The sequence below is a fragment of the Miscanthus floridulus genome, chromosome 5 (genome assembly GCF_019320115.1).
Source record: "Miscanthus floridulus cultivar M001 chromosome 5, ASM1932011v1, whole genome shotgun sequence".
NCBI lineage: Eukaryota > Viridiplantae > Streptophyta > Magnoliopsida > Poales > Poaceae > Miscanthus > Miscanthus floridulus.
Window position 1 is genome coordinate 116,855,056 of NC_089584.1, and position 17,316 is coordinate 116,872,371.

Genomic DNA, 17,316 nt, shown 5'->3' on the forward strand with positions numbered 1-17,316 from the left:
TTGTAGCCCAACAGCAAGGGTTGAATTTTGAACACAACGCTAAGAGTCGTTAACACATGAAAGAAAAGGATTAAAATGGAAAGCCAGGAGCTCTGTCATTCAGTTACAAAGCAAGAGTCCATTCATATGTTACAACTCAATTTAGCACATGATACAGTTGAAACAGTCCTAATTTTACATTTAGGCTTCAAAAGTATTTGCCCTATTTCTAAGCTCACATCCATTTTCCAGGTGTTACCAAATTATGATCTTCCGAATACAAATTGGGGCAATGCAGGATATAAGCTTGAATATCTGTTCAATTGTGAGATGGGGTATTTGTTTCCCTTACCTGCCAGGTGCCCATGTTGATCCATCAGTTAGAGGACTCCTGCAGAGTGCAAAGATGCAAACTGTTGAAACTTCTATGCAGTAGAAGAATGACATAATGGAGGGAAATAATGAACACATATTGTATTCTAGGATAATATACCATAATAACAAAATATAAATAACTCATCTGAAATTGGTACTGACCTAATAGAGTTTTCTGACATTCAATTCAGCAATTCTCTGCTTGTGAAGCTCTTCGAAACATATGAACTCTGATTATCGTCAGGAAGTTGTGGTGTTATGCGGTGATTTTATTTTTCTCATTATGGTACCTAAATAAATATACAATGAAAGCAGAAAAAGGCATATATATGTAACAGATATTTCCCAATGAATTTCAGACGCATTTCTGGATAATATAGCTTTCCACAAGGCCATATTTACTTCAAATCACTTACAGACACAGTTTAGCCATTAAAATTTGGAATTCCTGCAAGACACCGTTTGATCATTTACATTTGCTACAAGAGTTCAGAACCAGCCATTCGTCTAAATCATGCGCTCAACTGTACAAAAGCAGAAAGAAATGGAATATTGCAATGGATTCATTTCTTCCTCTAGCAGCCATCATCTATCTTTTCTCGTCTTTTCACTGGCTGATCTCGCCGTCCTTGTCAATGGATTGGCCAGCGGAGGATGGGGAGTAGTTAGCCGCAGTGGGGGAGTCACTTCTGCTAGGGCTGTGCACAATGTTAAATGAAAAATATGTGATTAATGATGCCTGACAGGCAGGTAATGTATCCCTGATGTCGTGTCAGTTTACCTGAAATTTGGAGATGTTGGACTATAATCTGGGCTAGGTCTTCCAGAGTCATCAATTGGCCTACACAAGTTAGTCAATCCATTAAAAAATCCACAAAACTCAAGGAGGGGGACATTACGGGTGAAATGGAACACTGTTCTGGCTCTGGGACACAAATGTGAAGATGCTTGATACAGATGATGAAGCCTGAATAGGGCTCACCTGGTTGGGCTGTATGACAGACTTGGTAATGAATATGATGGTGAAGTCGGTGAGTAAGTCGGCGAAGTTGGACTGAAATTTAAACCAGTAATACAAGCAATCAATACATAAATATTAGAACACAGATTGCCACTGTCAGTTGTCAAGGATAAATTTGCAACTCTGTAGAATTGTTAGTACTTGTAGTCTGGAGGAGTCTGGCCGTCTAGAGTCATCCTTGGTCCGGTTGGAGAGTAAGTGTTGGAAGAATTGTACTCAGCAGACGAAAGATTGAAGCTTGGTGAAGTCGGGCTGTAGTTTGGCGATGTTTGGCTGTAAATTGGTGAGGTCGGGCTATAACCAGGTGATGTAGGGCTGTAACCTGGTGATGTAGGACTGTATGTAGGTGATGTTGGGCTGTATGAGGGTGACGAAGGACTGTATGATGGAGAAGTAGGGCTATAGAATGGTGAGGTTGGGCTATACGATGGTGATGTGGGGCTGTATGCAAGCGAAGTGGGACTATAACTTGGAGAAGAAGGATTATATCTTGACGTAGGGGAGTAAACTGGACTTATGGGCGTGTAAACTAGAGTTGTGGCTGAGTAAACCGGACTTACTGGACTATATGGTGTTGAAGTAGAAGCATTAATTGGTGATGCAGCATTGTATGGAGTATATATCGGTGATACATCCATGTACCTTTCCGACCTGGGATTGTATCCCCCTGACAACAACGATTGCGAGTAACCACCTTGTGAAGGACCAGGTGACAATGACATATCTTTGACATATGGCGAAAATGAAGCATATGTATCAATGGGGGAATGCCTGAAATCTGGACTCAGGAGATGACTCGGGGACATCAATCCTTCATGATATGGTGACCCAGAGAGAGGTGAAGGTGCTGGTGTGATGCCAAAGTCCAGACCATCCACATAGCTTGGGAGTTGAAGTTCAATGGCCTGCTGCAGCATCTGGTCATTTAGAAATAGTGCGCAGCCTCCAGTACCAATAGGAGCAAGCTGGCCAAGCATAATGTTCTCAGTGACACCTCTCAAGTAGTCAGATTCGGCATGTACAGCAGCATCGAACAAGATATCCACAGTTTCTTCAAAAGAACATCTCATAAGAGGTCCAGTGTCATTGCGATTGATACCGTGCCTTGTAATAGCCATCAGATGACCTCTGTATGTCATTGTATCGCAAAGAACAGCCAGATGCCTATAATTTACATAGGATCCATCAAAAGATATGACTGCCCGAAGTTCATCAAAGAGAGCTCGACGAACAGCCTCAATTCCAAGAACCTCAATCACTTCAGTCAAATGGTTACTTGTTGTTCTTGTAGCATCAACATCCTCATGACACATGATAGCCAAGAGATTAACACCTTCTGTATCAAGCATCCATTCCTTATGTTCTTTGAAACCATCATTCACATCCAATTTGTTAACTTTCACCTCTTTTATAAACACCTTGTTAATATCCAGAATGCCTTGAAGAGACATCTCTGCCAACATGTTACTCTCTATCTTCTTGAGGAAAACTTCATCCACAGCAGACTCATCTAGTATTTCTCCTCTTGAAGCTTCATCATTTATGATGCGTAGGCGAAGAATAAGTTTATCTGCATTGTCATCACTGAATATGCATGATAAGTCGACATCAAATTCACGGTTGATCTTATTGGCGATATCAGCCATGCTCAACTTCTTATCAACCATCATCTCACGATTAAGCTCAATACGCAGCAGCCAAGGAGAAATCTTATCCGGGTCAATATCCTGATCAAGCATTTCATAATATGACCGGACAAATTCAAATCCACTTCAATGATGGTTCCCATAGGATCAGGATCATACCATACTTCAGTGGCATGAGTCACACTGCGCAGTGTGGTGTACTCTAAAGCACATTGGACACTCTTAGCCAATTCTTTCGTCTTGTTCACCCCAGGCTCGATGGAGTTTTTATCTTCTTGGCGACATTAATGATCTCGCTCAATCTGGGAACTCCAAGGGTAACATTCTTGGCACATGACACCAGCAAAATGGAAGGTATTCAGAGTCATTTGAGTTGCTGGTTCCCCAATGGACTGTGCAGCAACACATCCAATCATTTCACTAGGGGCCACCAAAGACTGTGAAAACCTCCAAACAATCTCATCGATAATCCACTCAAATGCTTCCCTTGTAAGCCTGTATTCCTTCAAGACCCTCTTGCTAGCAAATGTGGCACGAAGATGGATATTAAAGAACAAGGTGGCATTCTTCTGAGCCTCAATGCTTATAGCATCATCACCAGGCACAACTTTCAGTCTTTCTTGCAGCTTATCTATTGCTTCCACAATTTCTATTGGGTGCATGTCAGAACATGTTCTGATGTCAATCTTGAATGTCTTCTGGGCATTCCAGATAAGCCGCTTGAGGTTGACAGGCAAAGGCCATGTATGATTACCATTTGTAGCAATCTCAGTCCCAAGCTGGAACCTGTCAGCTTCTAGCTTATGAACCTCCGCCTCTAACACACTTCTGAATTCACTGATGGTCTTCAAATAATCAAAATGGGCAAGCAGCAAGTAGTTAGGCCTCCAATTCTCATCATCCAGTTCATATTGGAATACAGTATCAAACTCATCCTTTTTCATCTTCAAAGAGTCCAAATTCTGTTCTTCAATCCAAACAGCATCCATACCATCTTCCCCATATAGAAACGGAATGACATCTCCCAAGGAATTTCTTACAGTGCCATCATACTTCACCGTGATGTCCTCCATAGCTTTCACAAGCCTCCGTTGGATATACCCAGTCTCTGAAGTCTTCACAGTCGTATCAATCAGTCCTTCTCTACCACCCATAGCATGAAAGAAAAATTCTTGCGTTGTCAGATCCTGAAGGTAAGAGTTCTCCACAAATCCACTACTTTCAGGACCATAGTCATTTTTCGTGAAATGTGGCAATGTTTGACCACTGAAACCAAATGGGATCCGCTTGCCCTCAATATTTTGCTGTCCAACACAAGCAGCCATTTGCGAAATGTTAATGAAAGTGCCTTTTGAGCCTGCAGTGACCATAGCCTTCAAATTGTTGCTGTCAGACAAGCTCTTCTGCGCACTGCTTCCAGCCATATTACCAGCCGTGTTGAGAACCTGGAATAAAAAGAGAGTGGACTTGATGTTAAACAACTCAACTGATAGTGATAGTTTTCTTGTTTGATTGGAAGACCTATATATAAAATAAAAGGTAATCCATAATCAAAGACACAAACAATTACCTCATTTACTTTATTTTCAAATGACTCCATCATGGTGCGTCCTGGCTCAGCTTCCAATTTCTTGTCGCGTGCTTGTTTAATAAGTTTCATCACACTATCCTTAGCACTAGAAATTGCTCGATTAATGCTTTTCATTGTGTCTGCATCTGCAATCATATCTCCAATTCCAATACTGAAACCATTTTGAAGAAGCCAGTAGTTGACAAGCCACTGTATATAACCTAAGAACTTGAGTGCAGCATCTGGACCAACCTCTTCCCTGCAAAGAACAAGTTAAAATGAAACTAGATCAAAGAAATGAGAAAAAAGAAATTACTAAACTGTGATGCAACTTCTGAATCGGAACGCTAATGGAAGCATAATTACCAAATAACTATATAAATCAGGTGGGGAACTTGGCTGCCGATTATGAAGACTTGGCTGCCGATTGAAAAAATGGAAGCAAACATCCGAGTTAATAATAATTGATGCCCCATGATAGACATTTTGTGAAGACTTGGCTGCCGATTGAAAAGAACAAAATCTCCATCATTGAGGTGCCTCTCCACCTGAGGATACCACAGACCAGAGGCACAAAAATAGTAAAGAAATTTTCTGATGAGATTATAAAAAGCATTACCGCTACAGTTACAATGAATACAATGCTCACCTTGTAACCAAGCTCCAAATGCTGATCACTGCTTTTCTTCACATAACGAAAATCAAGCCTCTGACCATCTTCCCTGATAATGTACTTTGCACCTGTTTTCCCTGAGGGAGGATGAGGCCCATTTAGTACAAGTTCCTTCAACCTGAGATCATTGGAGTTAGTTGTAAGCTCAGCAAAAGAACATTTCCATAACACGTTTCAGTAAACTGGTTTACCTCTCAATGTTATATGGAGTGACAGTTTCTGGATATGTCAGGTTCAAAGCAATACTCCATGGCACACCCAATTCATCAATGTTAATATTTGGATCTGGTGTGATAACAGTACGGGCTGAGAAATCAACTCGCTTCCCCATCAAGTTTTCTCTAACTCGGCCTTCTTTTGCTTTCAGCCTGCTGCAAATTGATTTAATTGGCCTTCCAGAATGTTGTGTGGCCTGAGCATTTAAAAACAAACATAAAGGATAATTTAGACTTGTATCTATAGGTGACATGCAAGACATCTTTCTAGACTACTCACCCTGGGTTGGCCAGGAAGTTCATTATCAAAGTATGTAGCAATGTGAAATTGCAACAACTGAGCAAACTCCTCTATAATGTGAGCTGGAGCTCCGTTTCTCTCTTGCCTCCTCAAGTTCTCATTATGCCGAATTATCATAGCTAATTGATGAATCAAATCATCCTGCAGAAACAGATGAAAGACCAAGAAGAATAACAGTGAGCTGAGCATTCCAATCCATCCATGCAAACAAGTCAAAACATAATTACTGTAATAGTAGTAGTAGGCTCACCTCGCTTTTGGAAGAAGTGCCCATCATGACAGAAGGTCTAATAGGGGGTGGAGGAATTGGAAGAACTTGGAGTATCATCCAATCTGGACGGGCCAATTTGGGATGTAAGCCCAACAGAAGACACTCCTCGTCAGATATACGCTTGAGAACGTTAAGGACCTGGTCAAACAAGCCATGTAAGCAAACCGCATGGTTACAATGGAGATGTTCGCTGGTCTGGTTCCAGCGAACCAGCCGGCTGGTTCTCCTCTGGAGATTCAGCCAGTTTCAGCCGCTACAGTGTTTTTCTCTCACAACAAACCAGTCAGAACAGTGTTTTTCAGCCAAGTTTCAGACCAGCGAACGGGGCCAATAACTTCCTTAGAACAACTTGTTAATTTGTTAAATAAACATAGATCATATAAATACCCTCTCAGCAGAGAGAATCTGCTTCGGTTCCACTGACTCAGAGAGTTGCTCTCGATCATCATTTTTCTTCTTTGGTGCTTTGAATTCCACAAGCATCTTCATACCATCAACTGTAATAATTGGCTGCTGAGCACCACAGCCACCTCTTCTCTTTACATGCTCATCAGTATCTTGCTGCTGCTGGACATCAAGGTCATCACCCTCACCACAGACCTTATTGGTCTTGCAAGCATCGTATATTCTCTTTAGAGCTCTTTTACAGTGGTTGGGGGTGCTTCTTGGTGCCTCTTGGTTCCAAGGCAAGTTATTAGCTCTAATTAATTTTATGCGTTGAAGGTTAGTGTGGTAATTGCTGCCCCCTCCCTCCCCCACCCGACAGCCCACGCACCCGAACCCCCAGCCCCCACGCCGAAGGGCTACGCGAGTCGTAGCCCTGCCGACGCTGTAGCCCTAGCCGGCGCCGCCTCGCCCACGCCCTCGCACGGCGCCGCCGCCTTCGCCTGCCGCCCCCGTCGCTCGAGAGGCGGCACCGAGCCCGTCGTTCTTCCCTCCTCCCCGGCGCCCCCGCCTGACGCGAGCGGCCCCTGGCCCCCCCCCCCCCCCCCCCCCCCCCCCCCTGCCCGCGCCGTCATCGCAGCTGCTGAGGAGACGTGCTTGGCCTCCGTCGGTTGGCCCATGCCCTCCGTCGACTACGCTCGACACTGTCCCCGCCGTGGACAACGCTCGCCTGGTCGCCCCCGTGTATAGGTCCCTTCTGGAGCTCAGCGTCCACCTCCGTCCCCGTGGAGAACTCTCTGATCTGGATCGGATCGAGCTCCAATCGCAGAAGGCCAAGGTTCCCGTCATCTGCACTTGTTTTGCATTTGATTTATCTCATATATTCAACTTAGGAATGCAGCAATGCATTTGTGCAGTTCCCTAATTGTAAGACAGCTGAAAAATATTAAGAATAGACTCACATAATTATTTTTCATTGTTTCCCGTGTATGATCCAGGCACTGAACAATGTTTTGCCAATGTAGACTTGATGCTTGCCTAGCTAGCGCATTAGAGTGTATGCTTTTTTAGTGATCCCCGAGATGGTCTCACACGGTTAGCTCATGGAGCCTATGAAAATTGACAATTGTTAGAAAATTGTATTTCCTCATAGCTGAAATGACATAGTTGCTGTACTTGTATGCACATAGTCAAGAATGGACTTATTTCCTTCTTTAGGCTATCTCCGATTATCCCATATACCTTCTCGACATATGCTGTCAACTGTTGCTTGAACCGAAGTGCTGGATATTTTCCCTGTACCATTGATGCAGTGTCAGGCCTTTCCACTCTACATATTTTTTGACATTGCAGTACAGATGATTGCTGCAGCTAGTTAATAATTTTTTTTTAAAAAAAACAGCAAGTGAGCGCTACTGCACGCATATCTGCTGATGCTTCTTCAGTAGTGGCCTGAATGATGCCATGCTTTATTTGTCAGTACTTTATTTGTAATATGTGCATACGCCAATCTGCATCTTTTGCCAGTACTTCTATGTGCCGGTGAGGAGGTTGCCTCATCGGTTGTTGTCAAGTTGGCCAACGACGGCTCAGGAATCGGAGCTGCACTTCTTGCAGCCTCACACTGCCAGTATGCTGAAGTTGCATAGATCTAGGAGCTCGGCTCCTAGTGTAGCCTTTTTCTGTTTTCCTCCCTTTTCCCCTTCAATCGCGAGACACCCTCGTGCAAATGTGCGATTCGCATCTTTTTTTTTTCTTTTTTTTTTTCTTTTTGGCACAGCAGCGGGGTATAGCTAGGATGGTGCCATTGAGCTTGGAGTACATTATCACTAGCAACAAGCATTAGCAACGGCAGAAAAAAGTGGAAGCGGAGGTCTGATGTCGGAATAAGCCGTTCCATTCCTGCCGATTCTTTTTTGATGCGATATCACAAAACAACCGGTTCTTATCTGTGTGATCTTGCCCTCCAAAATAAAGAGAGAGAGGTGGGGGACTCATTTTTTATTGAATGTGCAAAGCTCCTGCCTTTATTTCAGAAACAACTACAATAGTAATATTTGCTTGTTATGTTTGATTGGTCTAATGTATGTGTGATTTAATAGAAATTTACTGTGTGAACCCCCACAAAGGCCATGGTGACAAGTTATGATGCATGACTCGAGCTATAGTGTGCTAAAATGTACTAACAGAAGTATCTCTGTATCTGTTGATTGACGCTGTCCAGACTTACTGTACTGACATGTGCAATGTTCGGTTCTTAGTCTTAGACCGTGCTATCGAAGTCACTATTTTCTTCCATGTCAATTCCTGTTCCTTTCGACGGCTGTTTCCGGCGACTGCGTCGCTGCGGCAGCAGGAGAGGAGCCGCTTCGTACTCCTGGCCATTCTCCATTTTGCTCTTCTGGCGCGTCTGCTCGCTGCAATTGAGCAAGATTTGCAGCACGTCCTTCATGATTGGCCGCGACGACGGCATATCTGTGGTGCACAGCACGCCTAACCTGAATACGACCTGGATCTCCTCAGAGTACCCTGCGTATCTGATGGCATCAGGGATGCTCCCCCCGGATTGGTAGTGGTGCCGCGCCCATTCCGCCAGGCAGCCGTGCTCGCCGCCGGCGCTGGCCTCCTTTCCGGTGGTGAGCTCCAGAAGAACGACGCCGAAGCTGTAGACGTCAACCTTCTCGTTCACCTTGTTCGTGTAAGCACGCTCTGCAGGTAAGCACATGCAGCGTTTGATTTGATACAGCAAATACTGCCCCCAAATTCTGTACAGAACAGAACCCAGCAAAATGGACAGGGCCGAAATCCATACCGGGAGCCATGTAGCCGAAAGACCCAGCGACGGCGGACATCGTTTTGGGTGCCCCGACCTCTACCAGCATCCTGGCGAGCCCGAAGTCAGCGACCTTGGCCCTGAACTCCGAGTCCAGCAGGATGTTGCTCGTCTTGACGTCGCGGTGAATGATGGGTGGCGAGCACTCGTGGTGCAAGTAGCATAGCCCCTGCGCGACGCCGACGGCCACCCTGAGCCTCGTCAGCCAGTCCAGCGGCGCCCTGGCCGTAAGGAGCCCATCAGCGCTGGCGTTGTGGCCGTGGAGCCATTGGTCCAGGCTGCCTTGTCCATGTAGTCGTACACAAGGAGCTTGGCCTCAGTGCCGGAGATGCAGCACAGCAGCTTGACAATGTTGTTATGCCGGACGTTCCCGAGGATGCCCGCCTCCGACTCGAACTCGCGCTCCAGCTTCTTGTCCAGCGTCCCGGCGATCCATATCTGCTTCACGGCCACCGTGCCCGCGCTCCCGTTGAGACGGTTGGTGTAGGTGACCCGGTACACGTGGCCGGAACCGCCGCGGCCGATGAGGTTCTCCTCTGTCAGCTCCCGGAGTATGGATGCCTCCCCGAAGCCCAGATCCTGGACGAAAGGCGTGATCTTCCACTCGTCCCGGACCGCGACGCGCGGCCGTTTCTTGATGTCGCGGACGAGTAGCAGGGCGAAGGCCGCGGCGGCGAGGAGCGCGCCGCCAGCGACGAGGAGGCCCGTGCGGAGTGCATGTGAGACGCCTCGGGAAGAACCCCTGTCTTGTGATCCCGCCGCAGCGCAGGAGCGCACGCCGGCGGGTACCGGAGCCTCGGTGCAAAGGCCGGGGTTGTCGCGGAAGCTGTTGTCGTAGGCCCCCGTGGCGAACCCGATCGGGACCTGGCCACTGAGGTGGTTGGAGGACAGGTTGAGGGCGTTGAGGTTTGGTTTCACAAGCTCCGGAGGTATCGCGCCGGAGAGCTCGTTCGACGAAAGGTCAAGGACGCTGAGCACCGGCATGGCGCCCAATTCGGCCGGTATCGCGCCGCTGAGCTGGTTCCTGCTCATGTCCATAAACGTCAGCTGCCTCAGGCTAGCAACGCTCTTGGGGATCGCGCGTAACTAGATCTAGAGCAAGGTGGTCTATTTTAGATGTAAAATGAAATTATAAATTGATTCATATACAATTTTCATGATTTTAGAGAGGTCATCTACTATATGTGAAAATGGTTGGAACATGATGTCCTCTCAGGCTCACGGCTTCGTGTTAATATAGCCAGGAAAAGCCCCTGGCGTGGCAGTACAACTTGTATAACAAGAAGAAGGTAACTACTTTGGTAACTCTAGATTACATCACAAGATTACATTAATCAGGAGATACCTATCCTATCTAACCGAAGCCGTGATACTTGCCTTCACCCGCAATCCAAGCCTGAGCGCACAACCAATCTTCAGGAGATATCAATCAACCAGATATTGCGGTCATGTGATCCTATTGGATATTCTTAACATCCCCCCTCAATCATAACTTATCAGCGAGATTGAGATTGTCTCTGAACATGACCATTTGCTTCTCTGGAAGAGGTTTAGTGAAGTCATCGGCGATCTGATCCGTAGTGCTGATGAATCTGATGTCCAGGCGCTTTGCTGTAACTTGTTCGCGTACAAAATAAAAATCGATCTCTATATGCTTGGTGCGTGCATGAAATACAGGGTTAGCCGATAGGTACTTTGCGCCAAGATTATCACACCATAAACATGCTGCCAAAGGATGTGGAATACCTAACCCATCAAGTAATTTTTGTACCCATATTACCTCTGCAGTAGCATTGGCCAAAGACTTGTATTCAGCTTCTGTACTTGATCTTGAAACCGTAGGCTGTTTTCTTGCGCACCATGACACTAGGTTGCAACCTAGGAATACAGCAAAGCCGCCTGTAGATCGTCTGTCATCAGGGCAACCGACCCAATCAGCATCTGAAAAAGCACTTACAAGCATAGAGTTAGATTTTCTAATTTTTAACCCTAGACCGATTGTTCCTTGTACATATCTTAATATTCTCTTCACAGCTTTCCAATGAACGGTCGTCGGCGAGTGAAGGAATTGACAAACTTTGTTGACCGAAAAAGACAGATCTTGTCATGTGAGGGTGAGATACTGGAGAGCTCCAACAATGCTCCTATATCTAATTGAGTCCTCCACTCCTAACCGAGTGTCACTAGTGACGGAAAGCTTTTCGGTAGTATTAAGGGGTGTTTTGACGAATTTACACAGCTGCATATTAACTCTCTTGAGAATATCAGAGGCATACCGTTCCTGTGTCAAAAGCAATTCACCTTTCTTTCTTTGAACCTATATGCCAAGAAAATAGTGAATGTTCCTGAGATCTTTGATTGCAAAGTCCTTTAAATCTCGAAGAAGAGCATCCACTGCTTCCTGTGATGAACTGGCCACAATTATATCATCAACATATACAAGCATAAAGATGACATGATTTTCTTTCTGATAAACGAATAATGATGTGTCAGTTTTGGAGGGAACAAAGCCTAGACTCTGAAGTTTACCACACAACCTATAATACCAGGCCCGTGGTGCTTGTTTTAAACCATACAGGGATCTGTCAAGTTTGCATAAGTGATGTGGTTTGGTCTTATCTTCATAACCTGGCGGCTGTTTCATGTATACCTCTTCTTCAAGAAAACCATGCAAGAAAGCGTTCTGAACATCGAGTTGCCTCAAACACCAATCCTTAGACATAGCTAGAGAGAGCACAAGATGAATTGTGGCTGCTTTCACAACAGGACTAAAAGTATCCTCATAATCAATGTCATATTGTTGTTTGAACCCCTTTGCTACTAGGCGTGCCTTATATCTGTCAATTTTCCCATCTGATCTTCTTTTGATTTTATAGACCCACTTGCAATCTATCACATTTTTACCTTTTTGAGGTGGAACTAGATGCCAAGTTTTATTCCTGATCAATGCATCAAATTCAACATCCATAGCACGCTTCCAATTATTATCGAATAAGGCATGTTGCAAATCAATAGGTCCTTTAGTGGTGGCTGCTAACTGACCATATCGAATAGTTCCATCAGTGTAAATTTTTTGTTTGTGTATACCTTGTTGTAGACGTGTGGTGGGTCGCTGGAGAGCCGGTGCTGCAGGCGATGTAGAAGATCCGATGGGTTGATCTGTGGCTGGCGCAGAAGATCCGGTGAGCGAAGATCCGGTGGGTTGATCTGTGGCTGGCGCAGAAGATCCGGCGAGCGGCGGACCCAAGGGAGATTCTCCACCACCGGTCGAAATATCCTGTCCCTCCGTCCGCGGAGCCAGGCGAGGCGAGTTCGAGACAGGTGGCGCACGCTGAGAGGATGCCGGTGGAGCTGACACGTTCGTCGCGAGCGTAGGATCTGACGCCACCGAATCCAAGACCGATCCTGTCGGCTCCGCGGTGGAAGGTGTAGGTGAATCAGCCTGGGGATCGTCGCCTGTTCCTGCCAAAACGGGAAATTGCTTGGGGAGCATGAAATGACATCCGTTTCCAGCCAGATTTAGTTCGTTTGACGCCAAATTTTTTCATGTGCTGCATGCTTAGACATAGTATTAGTATGCAGGGAATCATTATCAAAATGATCGGAAGAATTGTCGTCCCTAAAATCATGTGAAGGATTTGTCAAAGTTGGAGGAAGGAGGAGAATTTTAGATCGTAATCGAGCACCGGCGTTTGGGTGGAGTTCGGCGAAGGGGAAGACATGTTCATCGAAGACCACGTCTCGAGAAATATAGACACGCCCTTCATTGACATCCAGACACTTAAACCCCTTGTGTATGTTACTATATCCTAGGAAGACACAACGTTTGGAGCAAAATTGCAACTTGCGAGTGTTATAAGGCCGTAGATTCGGCCAGCATGCGCAGCCAAAAGTACGAAGAGAGGAGTAGTCTGGTGTTTGATGAAACAGGCGTTCAAGAGAAGTTTGGTTATTGATAATTTTACTAGGGAGGTGATTAATAAGATAGGTGGCAGTGATAAAAGCTTCATCCCAAAATTTTAAGGGCATAGAAGCATGGGCTAAAAGCGAGAGACCTATTTCAACAATATGGCGATGTTTGCGTTCAGCGGAGCCATTTTGTTGATGTGCATAAGGGCATGAGACATGATGCGAGATGCCAATGCGCTGAAATAAGGCATTCAGCTTTTGATATTCCCCTCTGAAAGGTCCTTGTTTGGTTTTGGTAATTGAGTGACAACTTAGGTGGACTAATTGTGTTTATGTGAGATACACAGGTGATTAGTCCACAGGTACATATGTGTGAGCAACATATGCCATGAAGGTGAAAATAGCTTAGAGATGTTGCAAAGCTCACACATGTGATGATGAAGGAGCTTAATGCACATGAGACATGATATTGAGTCATGTGATCAAGGTGGAGAAGATCAAGACAAGACTTGGCTTGATGGACCGGTTGCAAGCGTGAAGGGCAAGTCGAAGGCTTTGGAGTGATGGACCGCGTGGCGGTGAAGCTTGAGCAAGACTTGGCGCCGATGGACGATGGCAACGGTGAAGGGCAAGTGAAGTCAAGATCGATGAACCAATATGATCACGTGATGATATGAAGTGGATCATATCATTGTTGATCGTGTTGGTGCATGTGTTGCATCGACGTTGGAGGAGATGGAATGGAATGCGCAAGGCAAAGGTATAACCTAGGGCATTTCATTTCACCGGTCATAGGTGTGTAGAGAAGTTTATGACCGGGTTTAGGATAGATGGCCGTACTATCAAGAGGAGCAAACTTGTTTGCATATCGGTCATCTAGTGCCACTCAAGTGATCTAACTTTGCATCGTCGCTAGGATCGAGTGGCGTGGCAAGTTGAGTGGCTAACATCCTTTGGGAAATGATTGTGAAAAGCTAACACACATACACATGGTGGTGTACACTTGGTGGTGTTGGTACATTTACAAAGGATTCGGCGCTTTCGGGAAAATAGAATGCCTATTTTCTATTGCGCCGGATGCAAATTCTTGGGGTTGGCACATTGGAGCAAGGGTGAAGAAGTTAGAAGTGAAAACGAGTTGGTCGCGAAGACGCTGGCATCGGTCAACTGACCGGATGCTGGGTCTGAAAGCACCGGACCCTGGCAGCGTGCGTCCGGTCAATCTGACGGGTCTGCACAGTACCGAGGGTATTGCACCGGACGCTGGTCTGTGTCCGGTCAAGGTGGACCGGACGCGTCCGGTCGAAGAAATACGCCTCGGGGAGCTTACTGGAAACGACCGGACGCTGGAGGCTCAGCGTCCGGTCAGTTGTTGATTCTGCGTCCGGTCAAGGCAAATGACCGTTGGAATCGGGACACGTGGCCGTCTGTGGGCGACCGGACGCTGAGGTCCAGCGTCCGGTCAACACGACCAGAGCGTCCGGTGGACCCGAATTTTGCCCAGTGAAGGGGTAACGGCTAGTTTAGTCCTTGGGGCTATAAATAGAAGTGGCCTTCGGCCATGGCTGTTGCAGAGCACCTAAAGGGACTTAGTGTCCATGCTTGTGAGTGCTTGAGAGCCCTCCATCACACATATACTTGATAGTGATCATTCGATTGTGTGAGTGAGTGATTCTAGTACGATTGCATCGTGAGGTTGCATCGAGTGGCACTAGGTGATCGAGTTGCAAGCCGGTGGTGCTTGTTACTCTTGGAGGTTGCCACCTCCTAGACGGCTTGGTGGTGGTCTCTGTCGAAGCCCGCAAGAAGCTTGTGCGGGGCTCCGGAGAAGAGCTTGTGAGGGGTACTTGTGCTCGCCCCACGGGAGACGCGAAGAGCAACTCTAGTAAAGCGTGTCATTGAGCTACCCTCACTAAGGGGTAGGTTCTTACGGCGCCCGACGTGCGGGCTTAGCGGGTGATGCTAATTAGCCGCCGAACCACCAAGTGAGCGGTCGACACAACGGGGACTAGCGTGTTGGCAAACACGTGAACCTTGGGAGAAAAATTATCGTGTCAACCTTGTTCTTCCCGTTGGTTTGCATCCCCATTTCACAAGCTTGCAATTACTTTTATATATATTAAGCTTGTGTAGTTGCTCTTGTAATTAGATAGCTTGTGTAGCTTGCTAATTACCTTCTTGCTTGTGTAGCATAGAAGTGGCTCCCTTGCGTGGCTAATTTGGTTTGGATAACCTTGTTAGTCACATTGCTTAGTTTGTGTAGCTAAGTATTTGCGCTCTCTAATTAGGCATAAGTTGCCTTGTTATTGAGCATTGCTAGTGAGCTTAGTTAGCTTTGTGCTTTTGCTTACTAGCATATGTAGGAGCTCCCCATTGCTTAAAGTACTAGTGGCATAGGTTTGTGTGACCTTGCTCCTAGAATTGGTTAGGAGAGCTCTAGCTAGCCCGGCACCTTTGTTGCATAATTGTTATCTTTGCAAGGTGCTAGTGAACATATATAGAGGGGTATAGTCTTGGCTAGACCGATAGTTTTAATTTCGCATTTGTATCGGTTAGCCGACGCGATTAAGTTTTAGAAAAGACTATTCACCCCCCCTCTAGTCGCCATCTCGACCCTTACACCCTCCCTAGTCAATTTGCATAGCGAGAATTTTTCTATCAAATTGGCGTTCAACCATAGCTTAAAATTCATGAAATTTTTGAAAAACTTCAGATTTATGACGAAGCAAATAAATGCATGTAAACTTGCTGAAATCATCAATGAAGTTAACGTAATAATTGTTTTTGCCAACAGAAGTGGGCGCAGGACCCCATACATTAGAAAACACAAGTTCTAAGGGACTCAATAAGATACTCGTGGATCTAGGATAGGGTAGCTGATGACTTTTGTCCTTTTGGCAAGCATCGCAAACAGTTTCTTTATTCAAATCGGCAACAAAGGGAATACTATTTTTGCTAAGGACTTGCTGAACGACTGCAAAAGAAGGGTGGCCGAGACGACTATGCCACCTGGACGAAGGAGACTTACAGCACCAAACGCCCCTTTATTCGACGACGGCCTAGACTTCAACGGGTAGAGGCCGCCTTCACATTCCCCTCTAAGGATGGTTTTCTTCGTCGCCTGGTCCTTAATCAAAAAATAGTTGGGATGATATTCAATAAAAGCATGGTTATCGGATATAAGACGATGAACAGATGCAAGGCTTTTGTTAGCTTCAGGAACGTAAAGAACATTGTTTAGGACGAGATTTTGATTTGAGGTACGAACAAAACTTCGACCAATTTGATTGATTCTCATACCTACGCCATTAGCAGCATAAACCTTATCGTTTCCATGATACTTGTCCCTCACGGTGAGCTTCTCCAGCTCTCCCGTGATGTGGTCGGTAGCACCAGTGTCGGTGTACCAGTTGGTGTCGATCCCATATGACGCAGAGGGGGTAGATCAGGATTGCTCTGGTGGGCCGGTGAAGGAAGCGTCAAAACGCTTGAAGCAGCGGAGTCCGGTGTGGCCCTCCTTGCCGCAGAGCTGGTAGATGGGTTTATCGCCATTGTAGTTCTGCCGGGGGCGCCTGCTGTTGTTGTTGTTGCCACGGTTGTGGCCGCGCCCGCGTCCTCGGTCACCACCGTCGCGGTTGAAACCGCCACGGCCTCCACGTGTTAGCAGATGAACCGGATCCACCGTGCGGGATTTCCATCCGCTGTTCCCAGCTCACTAGCTGGGTGTAGAGCTCGCCCAAAGATAACGGCTCCGTGCGCGCCGTGACAACCGAGACAATCGGATTAAAATCCATGGCAAGTCCGGCTAGTACATAGGAGATGATCTCTTCATCTTCAAGACGTTTGCCGGCGGCCGCCATGTCGTCAGCAAGAGATTTCATCTTGTTGAAGTAGTCGACGTTTGTACACGAGCCCTTCTGCGCTGTGGCCAACGCCATGCGCGTGTTGATGATACGGCCCCGAGACTGGGAAGCCGTCATCTCTGAGATCACTTTCCAGATCTCGGCCGATGTGGCGCAATTGAAGACTTGCACCTGGATCTCCTTAGAGATATTAGAGAGCAGATAGTTAACGATCTGCTGGTCCTTCGCAACCCAAGTTTCATACTCAGGGTTGGGGATGAGCTCAGTCGGCTTGTC

At 46.3% G+C, this 17,316-nt stretch overlaps 1 non-coding gene and 2 pseudogenes across 1 annotated transcript; all 3 read right to left on the reverse strand.

The window, feature by feature from the left end:
* Positions 1 to 934: 934 nt before the first annotated feature.
* On the reverse strand, positions 935 to 7,740 carry LOC136455186 (DNA-directed RNA polymerase II subunit RPB1-like; annotated as a pseudogene).
* Positions 7,741 to 8,576: 836 nt separating this feature from the next.
* Positions 8,577 to 10,462, reverse strand: LOC136453209 (receptor-like protein kinase HSL1; annotated as a pseudogene).
* Positions 10,463 to 16,882: 6,420 nt separating this feature from the next.
* On the reverse strand, positions 16,883 to 17,019 carry LOC136455757 (small nucleolar RNA Z247). The gene has a single exon (XR_010759229.1). It is a non-coding gene; the product is annotated as a small nucleolar RNA Z247 (small nucleolar RNA).
* Between the last annotated feature and the right edge of the window lie 297 nt (positions 17,020 to 17,316).